Here is a 16398-nt window from a genome sequence, read left to right as displayed (position 1 = left end):
TTATTTTTGTAATCTGGGTGGGCTGAAAGTCTCTCATATCATTAAATACTGTTCTGTTTTGTTGAACAGTTTCTTCCTCAATTTATCCCCTTCATCTTGCATCTTACTACATTCAGTGAGGAAAAAGCAGGGCTGCACCTTCAACATTTTGCTGGGAAATCTCCTCAGCCAAACATCTACATTCATGGCTTGAAAGCTCTGTTTTCCACACAACTGCAGGACACAATTAGCCCAAATTTTCTGCCATGATATAACAAGGATTACCTTCCCTCCAGTTTCCAATAGCATGTTCCTCATTTCCTTCTTGAGAACTTCACCAGAAGCAGCTTCAACATTCCTGTTTCTACCAACGGTCTCCATAAGGCAATCTTCCAAGACCCTCTATCCAAATAAGGTAATATACACAGATTTTGGGGGCAAGGATGTAGACATATCTTTTGGGGGGTACCATTCAACTTCATACAATGAGTATGCCAAGAACGTTAAGATCCTGACTGCTGTTTACGTCGGCCATTTCTCAGGGTCGTGTTTACAGTGAGCAGCCTTGATGGATGAGGTAAGAGCTCCCTCTGGGACAAAGAATAGGCTTGATGACTTCTTGCTGTAAAATAGCAGGTTCTTGTCTTGTAATGCAGCCTAGTGTGGATGCAGGCATCCATTTGGACCCCTTTACCTAGTTACCATGAGACTTCATGGAGAAGCAGAAGTGTTCCTGATGTAAACATGCTCGTGTGCATGCTGCTTGTTGTGCGATAAGAAAGTCGTTTGTCTCTGACTCAGAAATATCATGTCATCTGTCAGCATCAATGAAACGGTAACAGGCTAATGTATTAACTTGTACCTAGGACGCAATCAAATACTAGACCTGACAGAGTGGAGAACAAAAACTCCACAGTCAGGAAGTTGGAGGTTGAATGACAATGAAAATGGATACCTCCTGGGAGGTCAGAGAACTCTTGGAATAACATTGTATTTTCCTATAAGGGTGGAATAGGAATTTGAAGGAGTCTTATCTCAATTTTAAGAAGTGGAGAGACTCCGATCTACATCTGGGTAATAATTCCCTGCCTCATGGTTTGTGTCTACCTTTATTTTTTAAAAAATCTTTAAAAAGATTTTATTTATTTATTTGACAGAGAGAGAGAGAGAGCAAGAGAGCACAAGCAGGGGGAGCTGCAGAGGGAGAGAGAGAAGCAGACTCCTTGCTGAGCGGGAGTCTCAATCTCAGGACCCTGAGATCATGACCTGAGCCAAAGGCAGATGCTTAACTGACTGAGCCACCAAGGCACCCATGTCTACCTTAAAAAAAAAAAACAAAAAACAGTGTATGCATGTATCATTTATTTAACAATTACTCTGTGTTCATATTAAAGAAATACGTGCATCACTTCCATGGCCAGAGGTAAATCTATTAATATATTATTGAGGCTACAGGGGTGTTATGGATGAATTGCATCCCCCCAAATTCCTCTGTTGAAACCCCAAGTCCTAATGTGACTATATTTAAAGCTAGGGCCTTTAAGGAGGTAATTAAGGTTAAAAGAGGTCATAAGGGTAGGACCCTAATCTGATAGGACTAGTGTCCATATAAGAAGAGGAAAAGTACCAGAGAGTTCTCTCCCCATGTGATCACTGAGGTAAGGCCATGTGAGGACACAACAAGAAGGCAGCAGTCCACAAGCCAGAAAGAGAGGTCTCACCACAAACCAACCCTGATGGCCCCTTGGTCTTAGATGACCAGTCTCCAGAACTGTGAGAAAATAAATTTCTGTTGTTAAAGCCACCCAGTCTGTGATACTCTGTTAATGGTAGCCCCAGTAGACTAAGACAGGGAGAAATCAGCTTATATCAGAAATTTTCAATTTATTATTCTGAGTTTCAAAGATAATTCTGTCAATCCATATATGTGCATATATAAATACAGGACAGATATATACTAATTCCACTTTAAAGTTCATATTTTGTGTGGAAAAAAAAATCCAAGTTCTTTTCCTGACAAAGTAACTGCGTCAAGTCTTGGACTACTGTGGCATGTAGTTGGATGATTTTGAGGTCCTTTCACATTTTTTGATCTTGCAGGCAATGAACATCTTCAAAATTCTCCTTAAATTTATTTATTATGACTTAGTGCCTCCTGATAACTCAATAGATTCTCTTTTTTTCATAAAGATGTCATCTGGCAGACTCACTGTCTCCTAGTGGCCAAGAGGACTGGGAATACCCACTCATCAATCCACTTCCTATTTTCACAGTTTATTCCTAAATTCCTTCTGTGTAAAAGGAGAAATTCTCCTTCTCTCTCTCTCTCTCTCATTCTCTCTCTCACAGAAGAGCATTTTTGTGCATTTAGCAAGTCAATGCCTGCTGAATAACCTGCTCAGTGACAAGATATGCCTCTCATATCCTGAGGCAACGTATGGAAACAACAGGCATAACTGAAGTGAATATTTCCTCTATTAAATCTCTGTTCACAGGCCACTTCTCTATGAACTTTGGTTCTGGTCTTCCCCTACCATTCAAGCCTGCAGACACCCTACTTCTAACTCCCTTGATACTTGCCATTTGCATCTCCTGTTGTGTGTGCTGCCTTAAATGTTACTCCACTGTTCTCGTGTGTGAGTTCTTCCTGGAGAGCTGTGTCATCATTCCCTCCCGTCTGATCTCACCTCCTGCCCTATCCCCTCAGCCCACTCAGCTGGACTCTGGCCCTTCCTTAAATACACTCTGACCTCCGGCCTTTTGCATTCAGTCCCTCGGCATGGAATATTCTTTTCCCAGAAAGTGTCACCTTCACTCTCGCCGCCCTTCTGTTCGCATCAAACACCCATCTATCAGAGCTGTCTTTCCTCTCTACCTGTGGCGGGCGGGGGCTCCCAGTGATCCACATCTGCCGCTGTACATGCCTTTGTGTGACCATCTCCCCTGTGACGTCAAACCAATAGAATTGAAGATTCAAAACAGAATTGAAGTCTAGGATAGATCACTTCTGTGATTATGTTACATAAGACTGTAACTTCTGTCTTGCTAGCAGATGCTCTCTCTCTTTGTCTTTGATGAAGCAAAGAGATGCACAGGGCAAGGAACTCAGGGCAGCCTCCAGTGGGAGCCAGACAGGAACTGAGGCCCTCAGTCCAACAGCCCTGGAGAAAATCAATTCTGCCAACAATCAAAGTGAGCAGAAGTGGATCCTTCCTCAGGGGAGCATTCAGACAAGGCCCCAGCCCTGGCCCACATCTTGAGTGCAGCTTTAAGAGATACCCTGACTCAGAGGACTCTAGTGAAGCCAGGCCCAAATTCCTGACCCACAGAAATTATAAGATAATAAATGTATATTATTTTAAGTCATTGCCTGTGTGGTAATTTGTTATGTTGTCATAGATAACTAATACATAAGCCCATTTAAAAATGATACCTGCCCGTTTCCCACCCCCTGCCTGGCATTCTCATTCCCCTTATTCTGCTGTGTTTTGAATAATGCATCACTACCTCACATGTTATACATCTATCTCTTTTATTTGTCTGCCTCCCTCATTTAAATCTGTACAGGGAGATCTAAGTTTTGTTGGAATTGAAACTTCTACAATTTGGGGCAGAGTGACTCTTTAAGGAAAAAAAATTACAAAATTATGAAATAAAATTCAGGCATTAAATACTTAATTAGGATGAGAAAAGCAATCCTAGCAAATTACATATTTTTAAAAGCTGAAAAATCTGAAAAAACAATATATATTTTACTGATTGCCTAACATACTTCTGTAATACTCTTTTCCTACAGTTTTTGGCCTCTATATCTTTTAATCACCTCTCCACTTGACAATTTATGAAATCATGTTTTCTAAAAAGTATTCAATATGTTTTGGCATGGTAAGTTGAATCTTTTTAAAAAAAAGATTTATTTATTTATTTATTTTTTAGAAGGGTGGGTGGGAAGGGGCAGAGGGAGAGAGAGCCTTAAGCAGACTCTGCACTGAGCACAGAGCCTAACTCAGGGCTTGATCCCATAACCCCAAGATCATGACCTGAGCCCAAACCAAGAGCAGGATGCTTAACCAACTGCACCACCCAGGTGCTCAGACATGGTAAGTTGAATCTTAAAAAACGTTTATTATTTATAGTTAAGAGAAGTTCCTTTCATTTTTATAATTCCTATTTGTAATGTCATGTGAATGTTTAGGACTGTTTTCCAATATCGTACAGGAGCTATAATATTTTAAGTTCCCTCAAGTTTTCTTTACAGGGATTAATCCAGAAAATCTTCGAATTGGTGACATTTCTCAACCACTTTGTTGTTGACATCTTTGTTGAAATATGTTAGGGCACAAAAGAGACAGTGACCTCAACTTTCCCATGTCAGGCTGTGTGAACACTTGGGAAGGGGCCTGCAGAGTGAGGGTCCCTGAAACTTAAGCTTCTCTTGTTTTATGGTAAATCTGTTTTTGTCCGTAGCAGTAGGGAATCTGCCTATGTTGTTTACTGCTGTATTCCCCAGTATTCAGAAGAGTGCCCAGTCCATGGTTATGGATCAATAATAATCAACTGGATTGACAAACTGCTGATTGTTTCACTTTCTATCTAACAATAACATATAATGGGAGATCAATATCTAACAATAACATATAATGGGAGATCAATAAAGACCAGCTTAATTAATAAATATGAGTTCTGGACTGGTTCAAAGGAAGATGCTTGAATGCAGGCTACTGAGAAGATACACAGATAGATGGATGAAAAGGTAGATTAGTAAATATACAGACATTTTATTTTCTATTTAGAATTTTAGAGAACATTTAACTTTGTTTTATTTATCTAGCTATAGGTGAACCCTGAAAAGAAGATGGACTATTTGGGGGGTGATGGGGTAGCAGAAGTATGCCAGTGCTAGAAGTATAAGGATTTTTTTTTTAAACTGAAAAATCCACATACTGGGCAAGACCACCAGTATCTCATAGTGCCTAAGAGCTTAGGGTTTGAATAGCTCTGTGATCTTGGGCAAGTTCCTCATCCTAAATAAGCCACCACTTTTTCACCTGTGAAATAGATATAACACACAAATCTACCTCATCGTGATCAGACAAATGCATTTAAAACTCTCAACCCAGTGCCTAGCAAATGATGAGCACTTAGTAAAGACAGCTGATTTTGTTTGTTTTTTTCACTATTAATATCATTATATGTTACCAAGGATAGCATGATTTTTGTGAAGTTTACAAAGACATACCAATTTGTGATCCCACCTTCACCTCTATGACAAAAAGCATATTCTAAATGAATTTCCATTTAAGTTTTTGAGAACTGGTGTGTAATAGATAGGAGGATGACACATTACTGCATTTTGCTGAGGCATACCCAAAGTGTACCACAAAAGCCATCAGTTGGTGGATCCTTCAGGAAGTCGCACAATCAGGAAGTGGGGTTACTCAGATCCTGACTTTAAACTTTGGAAACAGACTTCAAACTCTAAAGTGTAGCTAATCATTACTTAGAATATTTATGACAATGACAAATGGTCATAGGTCACATTAGATCATTTGAACACATACACAAGCACAGGAACTTGTTTTCAATAGCATTGTCTTCATACTAAAAGGCCAAAAATGCAGAAATAATGTAGAAAGCGCTCTCCTGCCCCTAAAAAAACGCAAAGCAAGTAAACTCTCTAGAAATGACCATATACCGTATACAGATTTAAGCTCTGTGATGGCTGGCTTATAGCTACAGTGCTTAAAAAAAAAAAAAGGGTTGTGCAAAATCCAAAAGCATAAGATGACCTTTACAACTGCTCTGGACTACAGCAGCATAATATTTTCCCTCTTTCATTAAGAAAAATGCAATTTTTGTTTAAAAGACTGTTTTCAGTGTTAAATTCAAATTCAGTAAGGATCTAGGTGCTACCCTTTACCTCCACAGGTGATGTTAGAATTGAAAAGCAGAGCTCCTGAGGGGCTGCCTTGAATCCTCCCCAATTCCCCCAGGGTCTGACACAGCTGCTATCGGATAGGACTACATAAAGTTCCTTAAACAGATCTCTTCAATAAACGAATGATGATAAAAATAGATGAATACCAAGTATATGGACTTTTAAAAAATAGCATCATATATGCTTTTCCAGTTTGCAAAATACTTTGCCGTTCATAATCCCCTTTGATCCTCCCATTGACCCAGAAATGTAGGGAATAGTTCACTTGTGATATGCAAAGTCACCAGGAAAAATGGCATTTAGTTTGCTCTTCAGTGCTGGAGTTCTTTCCACAAGGCCACGAACATTAAATGTGCCTAACATGGGCACACTTTGTTGTATTGCACTTCACTTTATTGAGCTTTAGGTTGCAGTTTTTACCAATTGAAGGACTGTGGCAACCCTGGGTCTAGCAAGTCTATTGGTCACATTTTTTCCAACAGCATTTGCTCACTTCATGTCTCTGTGTCATATTTTGGTAATTCTTGCAATATTTCAAACTTTTCCACTATTATTATATTTGTTATGGTGATCTGTGATCAGTGATTATGACTTGCTGAAAGCTCAGATGATGAGCACTTTTTAGCAATAAAGTATTTTAAAATTAAGGCATGTACTTTTTGGGGACATAATGTTATCACACACTTAAGAGATGACAGTATAGTCTAAACATAACTTTTGTATACACTGGAAAACAAAAAAATTATTTAACTCACTTTATTGCAATATTTGCTTTATTGTGGGGGTCTAGAACTGAAGCCCCATTATCTCTGAGGTACATCTGTACACGTTTGTTTATTGTAGTTGTTCTCAGCTGGGAGAATTTTGTTCCTCGGGGGCATTTTGTAATGTCTGGACCTATTTTTGGTTGTCACACTTGGGGGGTGGTGGCTACTAGCATCTAGTGGGTGAAGGCCAGTGATGCTGCTCAACATCCTACAGTGCACAGGACAGCCCCTCCACCCACCCCCACCTGCCCGGCAGGAATTATCTGGCCCCAATGTCAATAAGGCCCATGTTGAGCAACTCTGATGTAAACAATGAACTGTCTTGTAAGCACCATTAAGTTGATTAAGTTACTGTGGTGGTTTTAAAATCTGTCTGGGAATTACTTGACACTCTTCCCATCAAGAGAATAAGTGTCCTTCCTCAGAATCTAGACGAGACTCTATGATTGCTTTGATGAATAGAGGAAGTTGCATGATTTCTGAGTCTACGTTAGAAAAGGCCATGCAGTTTCTGCCAGTTTGGGGGGAGGGAGGGAACACAAGCCTTTGGATCCCTGAGTCATCCTGCAGGAAGTCAGGCTATCAGAGGGTGCCATGAGGGCAAGGCCCCCTGATGGGGCCACACAAAAAGAGAGCTGCCCGCCCTCTGACAGTAACCACATGAGAAACCTCAGGCCAGAACGGCCCAGCCAAGCTATTCCCAAAGTCCTACTCAAGAAACCATAAGAGATAACAAATGATGGTTGTCATTTTAAGCCACTAAGTTTTAGGGTGAGGGCTTACATGGTAAAACCTCACCAGAACAATCTCCAAATTTGGTTGCTTGAAGTCAAGTGCTCTGGCAAACAGAATGTCCTCTCTCTCCCCCTAAACCGGTCTGACCCATGGAAGCATGGAAATCTTAACTAGAGGTCTGCCACTTCCCAAGTGAAATGGATTATAATCAGCCTATGGGAAATAGGTCACCAAAGGGGGGAGGGGGTTGTCAAAGAGATTTTCGGAAGAAATTCTGAAGAGCATTTTGAATGTTGGACAGCACACTGCAGGCTGGAGTCTTGGGCTTCAGTCATTTCAAAAACTGATTATTATTAAACTGAGGCATTTACTAGATGATCTCTTGATGTTCTTCTAGGCCTAAGTTCTAGAATATCCTAATCTACACATATTTTTCAAAAGACAGGCATTTTTACATTGTAACTTAAAAAGTACACCCTAATGAATATAAAGAATGAAGCATCATTTTACATCCACCAAACTAAAAAAAGTTAAAAAAAACTACAAAAGGTGAATTAAAACCTAATGTTGGTGAAATTTGTAAATTCACACATTATTGAGGCCTACACTGTTCACTCCACAACAAGAGCTAAAAAATACAAATAATCTTTGACCCAGTAATGCCCCCTCTGGAAACTGTCCAAAAGGAAAAAGGAAAGAAAAAGCTTCTTGCACAATGATATTTATAGCCACATTATTTACAGTAGGGGAAAAAGCCCACAGGAAACAACCTAAATATCCAACAATGAAACAATAGCTAGCCATGATATGGCAGGATGCATTAATGCAAAGCTGTAAATACGAAGCCCATATAGAATTGTACAAAAGATATCAAGTGAAAAAAAGTGTATTTTTTACCAATCATTTCCATACACATGGTAAGTGTATCTATAAAAAGTTACTTTCACACTTATAAATGTCAAAAGAGAGAAATACAAATACTTTTTCTGTTAAGATGACTATTTTAGTATGTGTCATTTTTCTATAAGGATATTAAAACATTCAGCTTTAATATTCTGAAACTATTAATCAAGTTTAGTATTTCAATGGACTTATGTACCTCACAGTTATCTGAATTCTAGTTTTATGTTTATTTTTATATTTTTAAAAAATTTTATTTATTTATTTGTCAGAGAGAGAGAGAGAGCACAAGCAGGGGGAGTGGCAGGCAGAGGGAGAAGCAGGCTCCCCGCTGAGCAAGGAGCCTGACACGGGACTCGATCCCAAGACCCTGGGATCATGACCTGAGCCAAAGGCAGACACTTAACTGACTGAGCCACCCAGATGTCCCTAGTTTTAGGTTTATTTAAAAAATTTTTTTTTACCAATTGGGATGCCTGGGTGGCTCAGTCGTTAAGTGTCTGCCTTCAGCTCAGGTCATGATCCCAGGGTCCTGGGATCGAGCCCGGCATCGGGCTCCCTGCTCTGTGGGAAGCCTGCTTCTCCCTCTCCCATTCCCCCTGCTTGTGTTTCCTCTCTCGCTGTGTGTCTCTCTGTCAAATAAATAAATAAAATCTTTAAAAAAATTTTTTTTTTACCAATCATTTTTTTGAGCACTTACTATATGCCAGGTCTTGGGAATACTGTGATAAATAGGATTGAAGGTGATTTTAAAGAAGGTATTCAGTGGAAGAGAGAGTCCGCTGAAGCTAAATTATGGGTGCTGCTTTATGAGAAGAGAGTAGGGAAATGAGACAGCGCTTTGGGGACAAAAGGATGTTTACACCGTGCTCATGCTTTGATTCATCTTGTTACTTGTCAATAGAGCTAGCCTAGTTGCACATTTCAAGGCAAAGAAGAGACATTTTAAAAGCAAACAAACTCTGCCAAAGAAGTGAAGAAAGAAAAAGATCGATGAAAGAAATATTTTAACCAATTCAGATAAATCTGCACATAGAGGCTTTTTTGCATATTCTAACTGGAAAGAACTAGGAAGTTTTCCACTTGGCCTTCATTCAGAAAGTGTGCCTTTCCTCCGTGTATGACAGGAATTGCCATACATGTCTCAGACTGTCATCACTCACTCAACAAAATTCAGCTGGGCCCAAGTGAAAAGGACATGGGCCCTGTCTTCTCAGAATTTGCAATTGATGGGGGTGAGAGCTGAGTAAATGGATTTTTGAAATAGAAAGTGACAAGTGTTATGAACATGCGGGGAACACCCAAACTGAATTGGGGTTGGGAAGGTTTCCTGGGGTGCATGAGCCTCAATGCTATTGACACATAAATGATGTGCAGAAGATGGGTTGAGGGATAGAGAGTATTTCACAAAAAGAGAACACGGACGAAGGTAAGAGACCGTGAGGACTGCACTCTTAAAAAGGGTTAAGGCCATATCTCACTTAGACCATAACAAAAAAGTAATGATAAAATGATGTCTGATAATTTCGGGGCAAAAATTAAATACTGTGATGATAAAGGGGTTTCTTAATTACTATGTGCTATGGTCTGAATGCTTGTGTCCCCCTTCCCCACCCTAACTTCATATGTTGAAATCCTAACCCCCAAAGATGATGGTGTTAGGAAGTGGGGCCTTTGAGAGGTGCTTAGGCTTCACCCTCATGAATGGGATTGGTGCCTTATAAAAGAGGCTCCAGAGAGACTCCAGCCCCTTCCACCAGCTTCGAAAAAGGGGAGGCCTCTTGCCAGAAACATGACCAACCGATCTAGAGGCTTGGACTTCCAGCCTCTAGAATCATGAAAGCCACCCAGTCTGTGGTATTTTGTTATAGAAATCCAAATGGACTAAGACACTATGACATTTACATAAATTATTTATTTAATCATCTTTCAATTTTTTATTAAGGCTTTTTTATTCAAGCTATTACGTTTTTATGCTGAAAAGTAAATAAAGATCACATAGAAGTATCCCAATTTCCAAGGCTAAGTTATTCTTTTTTTTCCCCTCAACAATGTTAATAAGTACAGAGAAAAACTAAGTCAATTGTTCTGAGAGATCTGTTTATACACTAGCGTTTGGAATATGGCTTTGGAAAGGTTATAGAAGCCCAAAGATTCAGTGTCCATATTCTAACAAGCGTCCATGAAGCTATTTGGTAAGGACCTGAAGGTAACTGGTCAACAATTTGGAATAGAGTTGTCTGACTGAGCTGACCAGAAGCCAGTCTGCATTTCTACACTGTATCCATGGGAATGAGATCAGGCGTGCACAAAGACAAACAAAGGCCACCTTCAAATGAATGAGAGGGAATGACAACTGTCAATGTTCAAGGCATCCATGGGCGCAAGAGCTTTGCTCATGCTTTTCAAAACACAATGAAATAATCTCTTATGCTGACAATACAGTGTCTATCACTCCTTTATTTCCATGGCTCTGTTTAAACATTAACCTCATTTTTATACAGAAAGCTTTTCAATGATCAGGAGTTATGTATGGCTTCTGTGGTAAAAACTGTCTCTAGTCACTTTAAACTCCTAAAAGGAAGAACTGCAGTTACTCTTTCAGAACACAGAATAATAATGTGGGAATTTTCACCAACAAAATTGCACAGTTGCGGTGAACTGTTCGGACAACAAAGCAGACAACTCTTTCAAAGGAAGAACAATATATTTGAAAACTATTAACAGTCCCCATATTCTGTGGCCCTGAAAACATTAGCAAAATATGCAGTTCAAGTTTGTACTGGTTAGTTAATGTAATTTATATGTACAAGAGTCAGCAGGTACAGACTGGAAAAAATATTTGACTATAAGTACTTTGAACTAATGATAACTTTAACAAAATTAAGAGTCGGCATTAATTTCTTTTCTAATTTGTATGATTAAATGAAAATGTTTTAAAACACTTTGAAAACACCGCTGAGTTACACAGAATAAAAGGCTTTAATATTTTACTAACAGAACCTTTCAAAGCCAACTCTAATTCTCTGTGTTCTATGGGACTATGATTTCTGAAAAGATGACTTTGAGGATATTTATTATACTGGATAGAAATAAAGAACTAAAAGCTTAACTGGAGGAACCTATCTATAACTCTAAAAGAACTTCTTTGTTTCTTCAGAAATCTGACTAAAGCACAGATATTAATTCTGCGACCAGAATTTGAACACTGTTATATATTATGCACCCTAAAAACCATGCAAAGCTTATTAATTACAGCTATTTTAGCATGGTAAGTCTGCTCTGAAACATAAATATATACAAGGGCTCCCTCATCGGTCCAAGCAGCCACCCTGGAGGGTGGGGGGTGCCAATTCCCACGGCTGGGCTGTCTCCCTCTGCACCCCTCAAAGTCATCAACTTCACCTGTCTCATCAGTTCATGTCTTCTCCATGTCAGACCCCAAAACCCACTCTGCCTTCCTTCATACAGGCATCTGTGGCTTTGAAGCTGTTGCCAGAGCTGCTGCTGTTGCGGCCCTACAATTCTGCCCCCCCTTTCTCTCTGATGACCCCTTTGCATTGGATGTCAGCGCTCGTCCTTTCCCCCAGTCTCTCCCCCTCTAGGGACTCCTGCCACATATACAGATGCCTCAATGCAGTTCTCAAAATTCACAAGTAGACCATGCAATAACCTAAGTAACAGAAGCAAAAAAAAAAAAAAAAAAATCTCATTATAATCATTTTTATGCAAGTCTCTCCCATGTTTGTTGGTTTGTTTATGCAAGTCTCTCCCGTCCTGTCCCTCTGCCACTCCCTCTCCTCTTTTAGTGCCTAACTTCCGGATGCTGCCTGCATTTCCTCACAGTGAACTGACTCCTCAGCCCACTCCCCTCTGGCTTCAGCTTTTCGCCCCATGGAGACTGCCCTCGTCAAGGCTGTTCGACATGTTTGACTTCTGTGAACAAGCTGATCCTACCAACCAACTCTTCCCTCTCAAGATATTTGTGTGGCGCCCTACTTCCTGCAGTCTTCTTTCTGCTTACTACTCTCACTGCTCCTCTCTCCCTGGCTTCTCCTCCTCCTCACCTGACTCCATCAGGTAATCCCTCCTGTTGTGGCCAAAGCTGTCTTCTGGTCTCTGCCTGACTCCTCAACACCATGTCCTCAATGACTCTAGTTGCCTCTGACTCCTAAATCTCTATCCCCTGTTGTTCTCTCCTGCTTCTAATACTGCTGTATATATAACTATCTACCTACTAGACATGTGCACCTGGATGTCTCAAACAACCCGTCAAGGTGAACTGATTATCTTTTTCATCTAAGTTGCCTTTTTTCCTTGCCTTCCCGTCTCAGTAGCAGCTCACTGAGTTGTCTACAGCCAAAACCTAGGGCTCAGTCTTGTCTTCTCCCTCACTTGCTGCCATCATAGTAAATCCTCACCAAATCCTGTCCACTCTCCCTAACTACTTTTCAAATTTGTCCCCTGTGATCTTTCTCTACTGCTACTGAATTTTGCACCATCATCCCCCAATTGTGTACTAAGCTAAAACCAAGACCAGAACCAGTTTTTCCTAAGTGCTTTTGGTGCCTTCAGTCTGGCCTCCATTCAATCCACCATCTTCCTTGCCTCCAGAGTGATCTACCCAAGGAGCCAATCTGATCATGTCACTCCCCTGCTAAGGCTCTTCAAACCTTCCCATTGTCCTCAAAAATCCATGCTCCTTACCACAGTTTACAAGGCCATTTAGGGTCAGGTGCCTACTAACTCTCACCCTCTCACCCTTTCACCCTCTGTGAATACCTTGAACAGTGTGTTCTGGACATAATGACCTTCTCCTTTCCTAGTCAAGCATCTAAAACATCTGATCCAGGAACTAGGAGACTTTGGTCCCATTCCTGGCTATGTTACTCTCCGTCCTATATTATTATCACTGGCAGCCATTTTAAAGGGGGAGAACTGGACTCTGACCTCTGAGGTCCTTCACAGTAGATTTGAATTGTAAAGATTCTTTCCTGTGCCCATGAACACATACCAGGAGGCTTGATACTTAAATGCATCACAGTGACATTTCTCCATCCTCTGAACTCAACACTAAATTCTGTACTACCGATTTAGCAATTAATTATATATCAATATAATTATAATTATCAATAAATGATATCTATTACATCACAGAAATATATGTTAGATATCTCTGTTATAAGCATAGACAACAACACAATATGATGAAAACAACATAACCAAGTTTTAAATTATACAGACATTTTTTTAGGCACAAAGAGAGGGCTCTAAATTTCAATAATTCAGAAACTCAAAGACCATATCAAGGGCCTGCTTTCTATCTTTCCCCTGGGCCAGTGTACTGGCTTTACCCTCAAGCTAGCTGGTATCATGGCTGTAAGATGGCTACAGCTATCCCAAGCTTCACCTTTAGACCTGGCAGTATGTTTCTTATCCAGTATCTCTCTTAAGAATGAAAAATTCTTTCCCAAAAGTCTCCAAGCATATCTCCCTCCATATCTCATTGCCATCACATGCCCACGTCTAAATCAGACACTGGAGAGAAGCATGGGACAACTAGGAATGGCCCAGTGCAAGCCCCTTGAGGCCCCCTCTCCCTTAGCTGCTCCGACTAGGAGGCAGTCACCACACTTCTGTCAGAAAGGAGGAGGGCAGGGCTGAAATTGGCTAGGTACCTTCCAGGGGCTGAGACAGTGTCCTTCCCTCATGTTTGGACTTGTTTCCAAATAGACTGTAAACTCTCTGGACCATGTTTCAAGTTTCCTATGGCTGAGCCTAGCACATTGCCTTCCATGAAACAGTTACTGCATAAAAATATGTTCAAATGCTAGTTTTATGGAATTCACTACAGCCAGATGAACAAAGCACCTATGGATCATCTGAAGGGCCATCATAGGAATCACTTTCACATACAGAATCTCTTGTTTCAGGATTTACAGTATTAAGAGTCTTCTTTTTAGAGAGATATTCTTCTGTGTGTTCAGGTAAATCATTAGTCACCATAACAAATGAAAAAAAAACAAAAAACAAAAAACCCACAAAACCCCTCCTATCTTTGACTTGCCAATTAGAATGACAGCCTTCTGTGGTTCCTTCTCTTTTATGCTGCGCTGAATCTTTCAGTAACATCCCAAGCTAAGCAAGGCTGATAGTCCAAACCAAAGCTTTTAACTTAAGTGGGAACATTCACACGACATCAGGATGATAACTTTGGTCCCTGATATTTTCCCCATTCTTCCTGAAATACTTTATTTTTGATATACTGACTTGAATTTGTGCCTTTATTTTGCTAAATGTCTAAAATTCCATCATTGGAAGCTCATCTCTTTACATTCACAGGCTTATCCCTTTTAATAGGCCCATGGCCATTAGCACATTTAGACAGGAATAGTCATCACCCACTATAGAGGGAATTCATTTGAACTGACGCATTCCCTGACTCTTGGTGTTGAAACCTACCTGTCTTGGAGGTCATCTCATAACAAGGTGGTACAGGCAATACTGGAATTTTAATTTGTTAGGAAAGACGAGATACAGCCCTAATATTTAAGCAATTACTTTCAAATCTGGCTGTACATCAGAAATATTTGAATAATTGTTTTTAAATACTGATCCTGAGCCCCAGTGCCTGAATTTAAATCAAACAGAGGCTCATGAACCAGGACTTAAGGGAGCAAAGCATAGTCATGGCTGGGCAGGTGCAGCTGGAGAGCCATGAGGTGGGGAGTTACTTTATAAGATGGTGGTTTATGGCCATGGAGGTGCTGAAGCAGTTTAGGGTCAGTCCCAGAAATGAGAGATGACCTCAGACTTCCCTTTGAGTCATAAAAGAAAAACTTCCCTACTTTATAATTTTGCTTGGGGTTGTCTTGGGGCAATGGTGAGTTGCAAAGGGATAAGAGGAAAAGGGAAAAAGCATCAAGGCAGTGAAGGCAAAGGGAATAGTCTGGAAAATAACACTAAATATGGTCTGATCAAGTGCAGTCAGAACACAGAAGGGTGTGTATAGGTGTATCTCTACGGCTTTGGGGCATGTGCATCATGCCCGTGCCTATGTGCAGTATGTGTACTTGCGTTGATATGTGTGCATGAGGAGTGTAGCAGAGAAAAAGCCAGAATAGGCAGGACAGACTGCAGCCAGATGGCGAAGGACTTTTTAGGCCAGGCCAAGAAATCTGGACTTCACTCCGACAGGAGATGGGGAGCCACCAAATTTTTGAAGCAAGGGGTTGATTGGATACAAATAAGTGTTTAGAAAGATAACGCTGGTGACCACGAGAAGAATGGAGCAGAGGGATAAGAGATAAAAACAGGAAAACCAGTTTACAGTTGTCCAAATACAAAGAAAGGGCCTGAACTGGGTGGTGGCAGAAGTTGCATAAGGTGGGGAAGATGGCCAGAACTTGGAGATAGGCTGTCAAGTTGAAACAAGGGAGAAGATTTCGGGTTTTCGTGTTTGCATGCGAATGCTGCTGCCCTGTAACCAACAGCAGACAAGACAGGAGAGAATTCTGGAGGGCAGGTGTTTTGACTTCAGTTGAGGATGCACTGAGCTCACGCTTATTTGACATCTGGGTGGAGATGGCAGCGGATGGAAATACTGATCCGGAACCAGAAGAGGAGTCTGGCTGGGGATTCTGACTTGAGTGGGGAACTGGCCCAGAGAGTACTGGGAGAATGAAGACAATGATCCCAGATGGAAGTCAAAACACCAAGGACTGGGCTAAACAGATGAGCTTGTGAAAGAGACTGAGGGAGAGGATTTGAAAGTATTCGGTAAAGAGGGGGGACTCTGGGGCAGGGAGAGAAGATGAGGATGATCTGTGGTCTGGCAGCACACTGGAGAATATAAGTGTCACTGTGCACTTTAAAATTACATTTTCCTTTCCGCTATGGACCTATCATTTAGATTATGAATGATCTAGGCCCCTTATGGCCTTTCTCTTCCATCCTGCATCTGCCAGTTACCGTTTCAATGACTGTAAGCACTTGAACCAAGGACTGATCAATGCAAGGTGATAAATAGGAAACTGAACTTTGAGCACTGCTTTCTCTTAAACACCTATGAGAAGGTTT

General features: G+C 40.7%; 1 protein-coding gene across 1 annotated transcript in view; it reads right to left on the bottom strand.

The window, feature by feature from the left end:
• The window catches only part of ITGA2 (integrin subunit alpha 2), a 108844-nt gene that overhangs the window by 90272 nt on the left and 2174 nt on the right, over positions 1 to 16398 (bottom strand). The window lies entirely within an intron of this gene.

Source organism: Halichoerus grypus, chromosome 2 (assembly GCF_964656455.1).
Source record: "Halichoerus grypus chromosome 2, mHalGry1.hap1.1, whole genome shotgun sequence".
Classification (NCBI taxonomy): domain Eukaryota; kingdom Metazoa; phylum Chordata; class Mammalia; order Carnivora; family Phocidae; genus Halichoerus; species Halichoerus grypus.
Note: the sequence above shows the minus strand (reverse complement) of the source record. Positions and strands in the feature narration are given on the sequence as shown.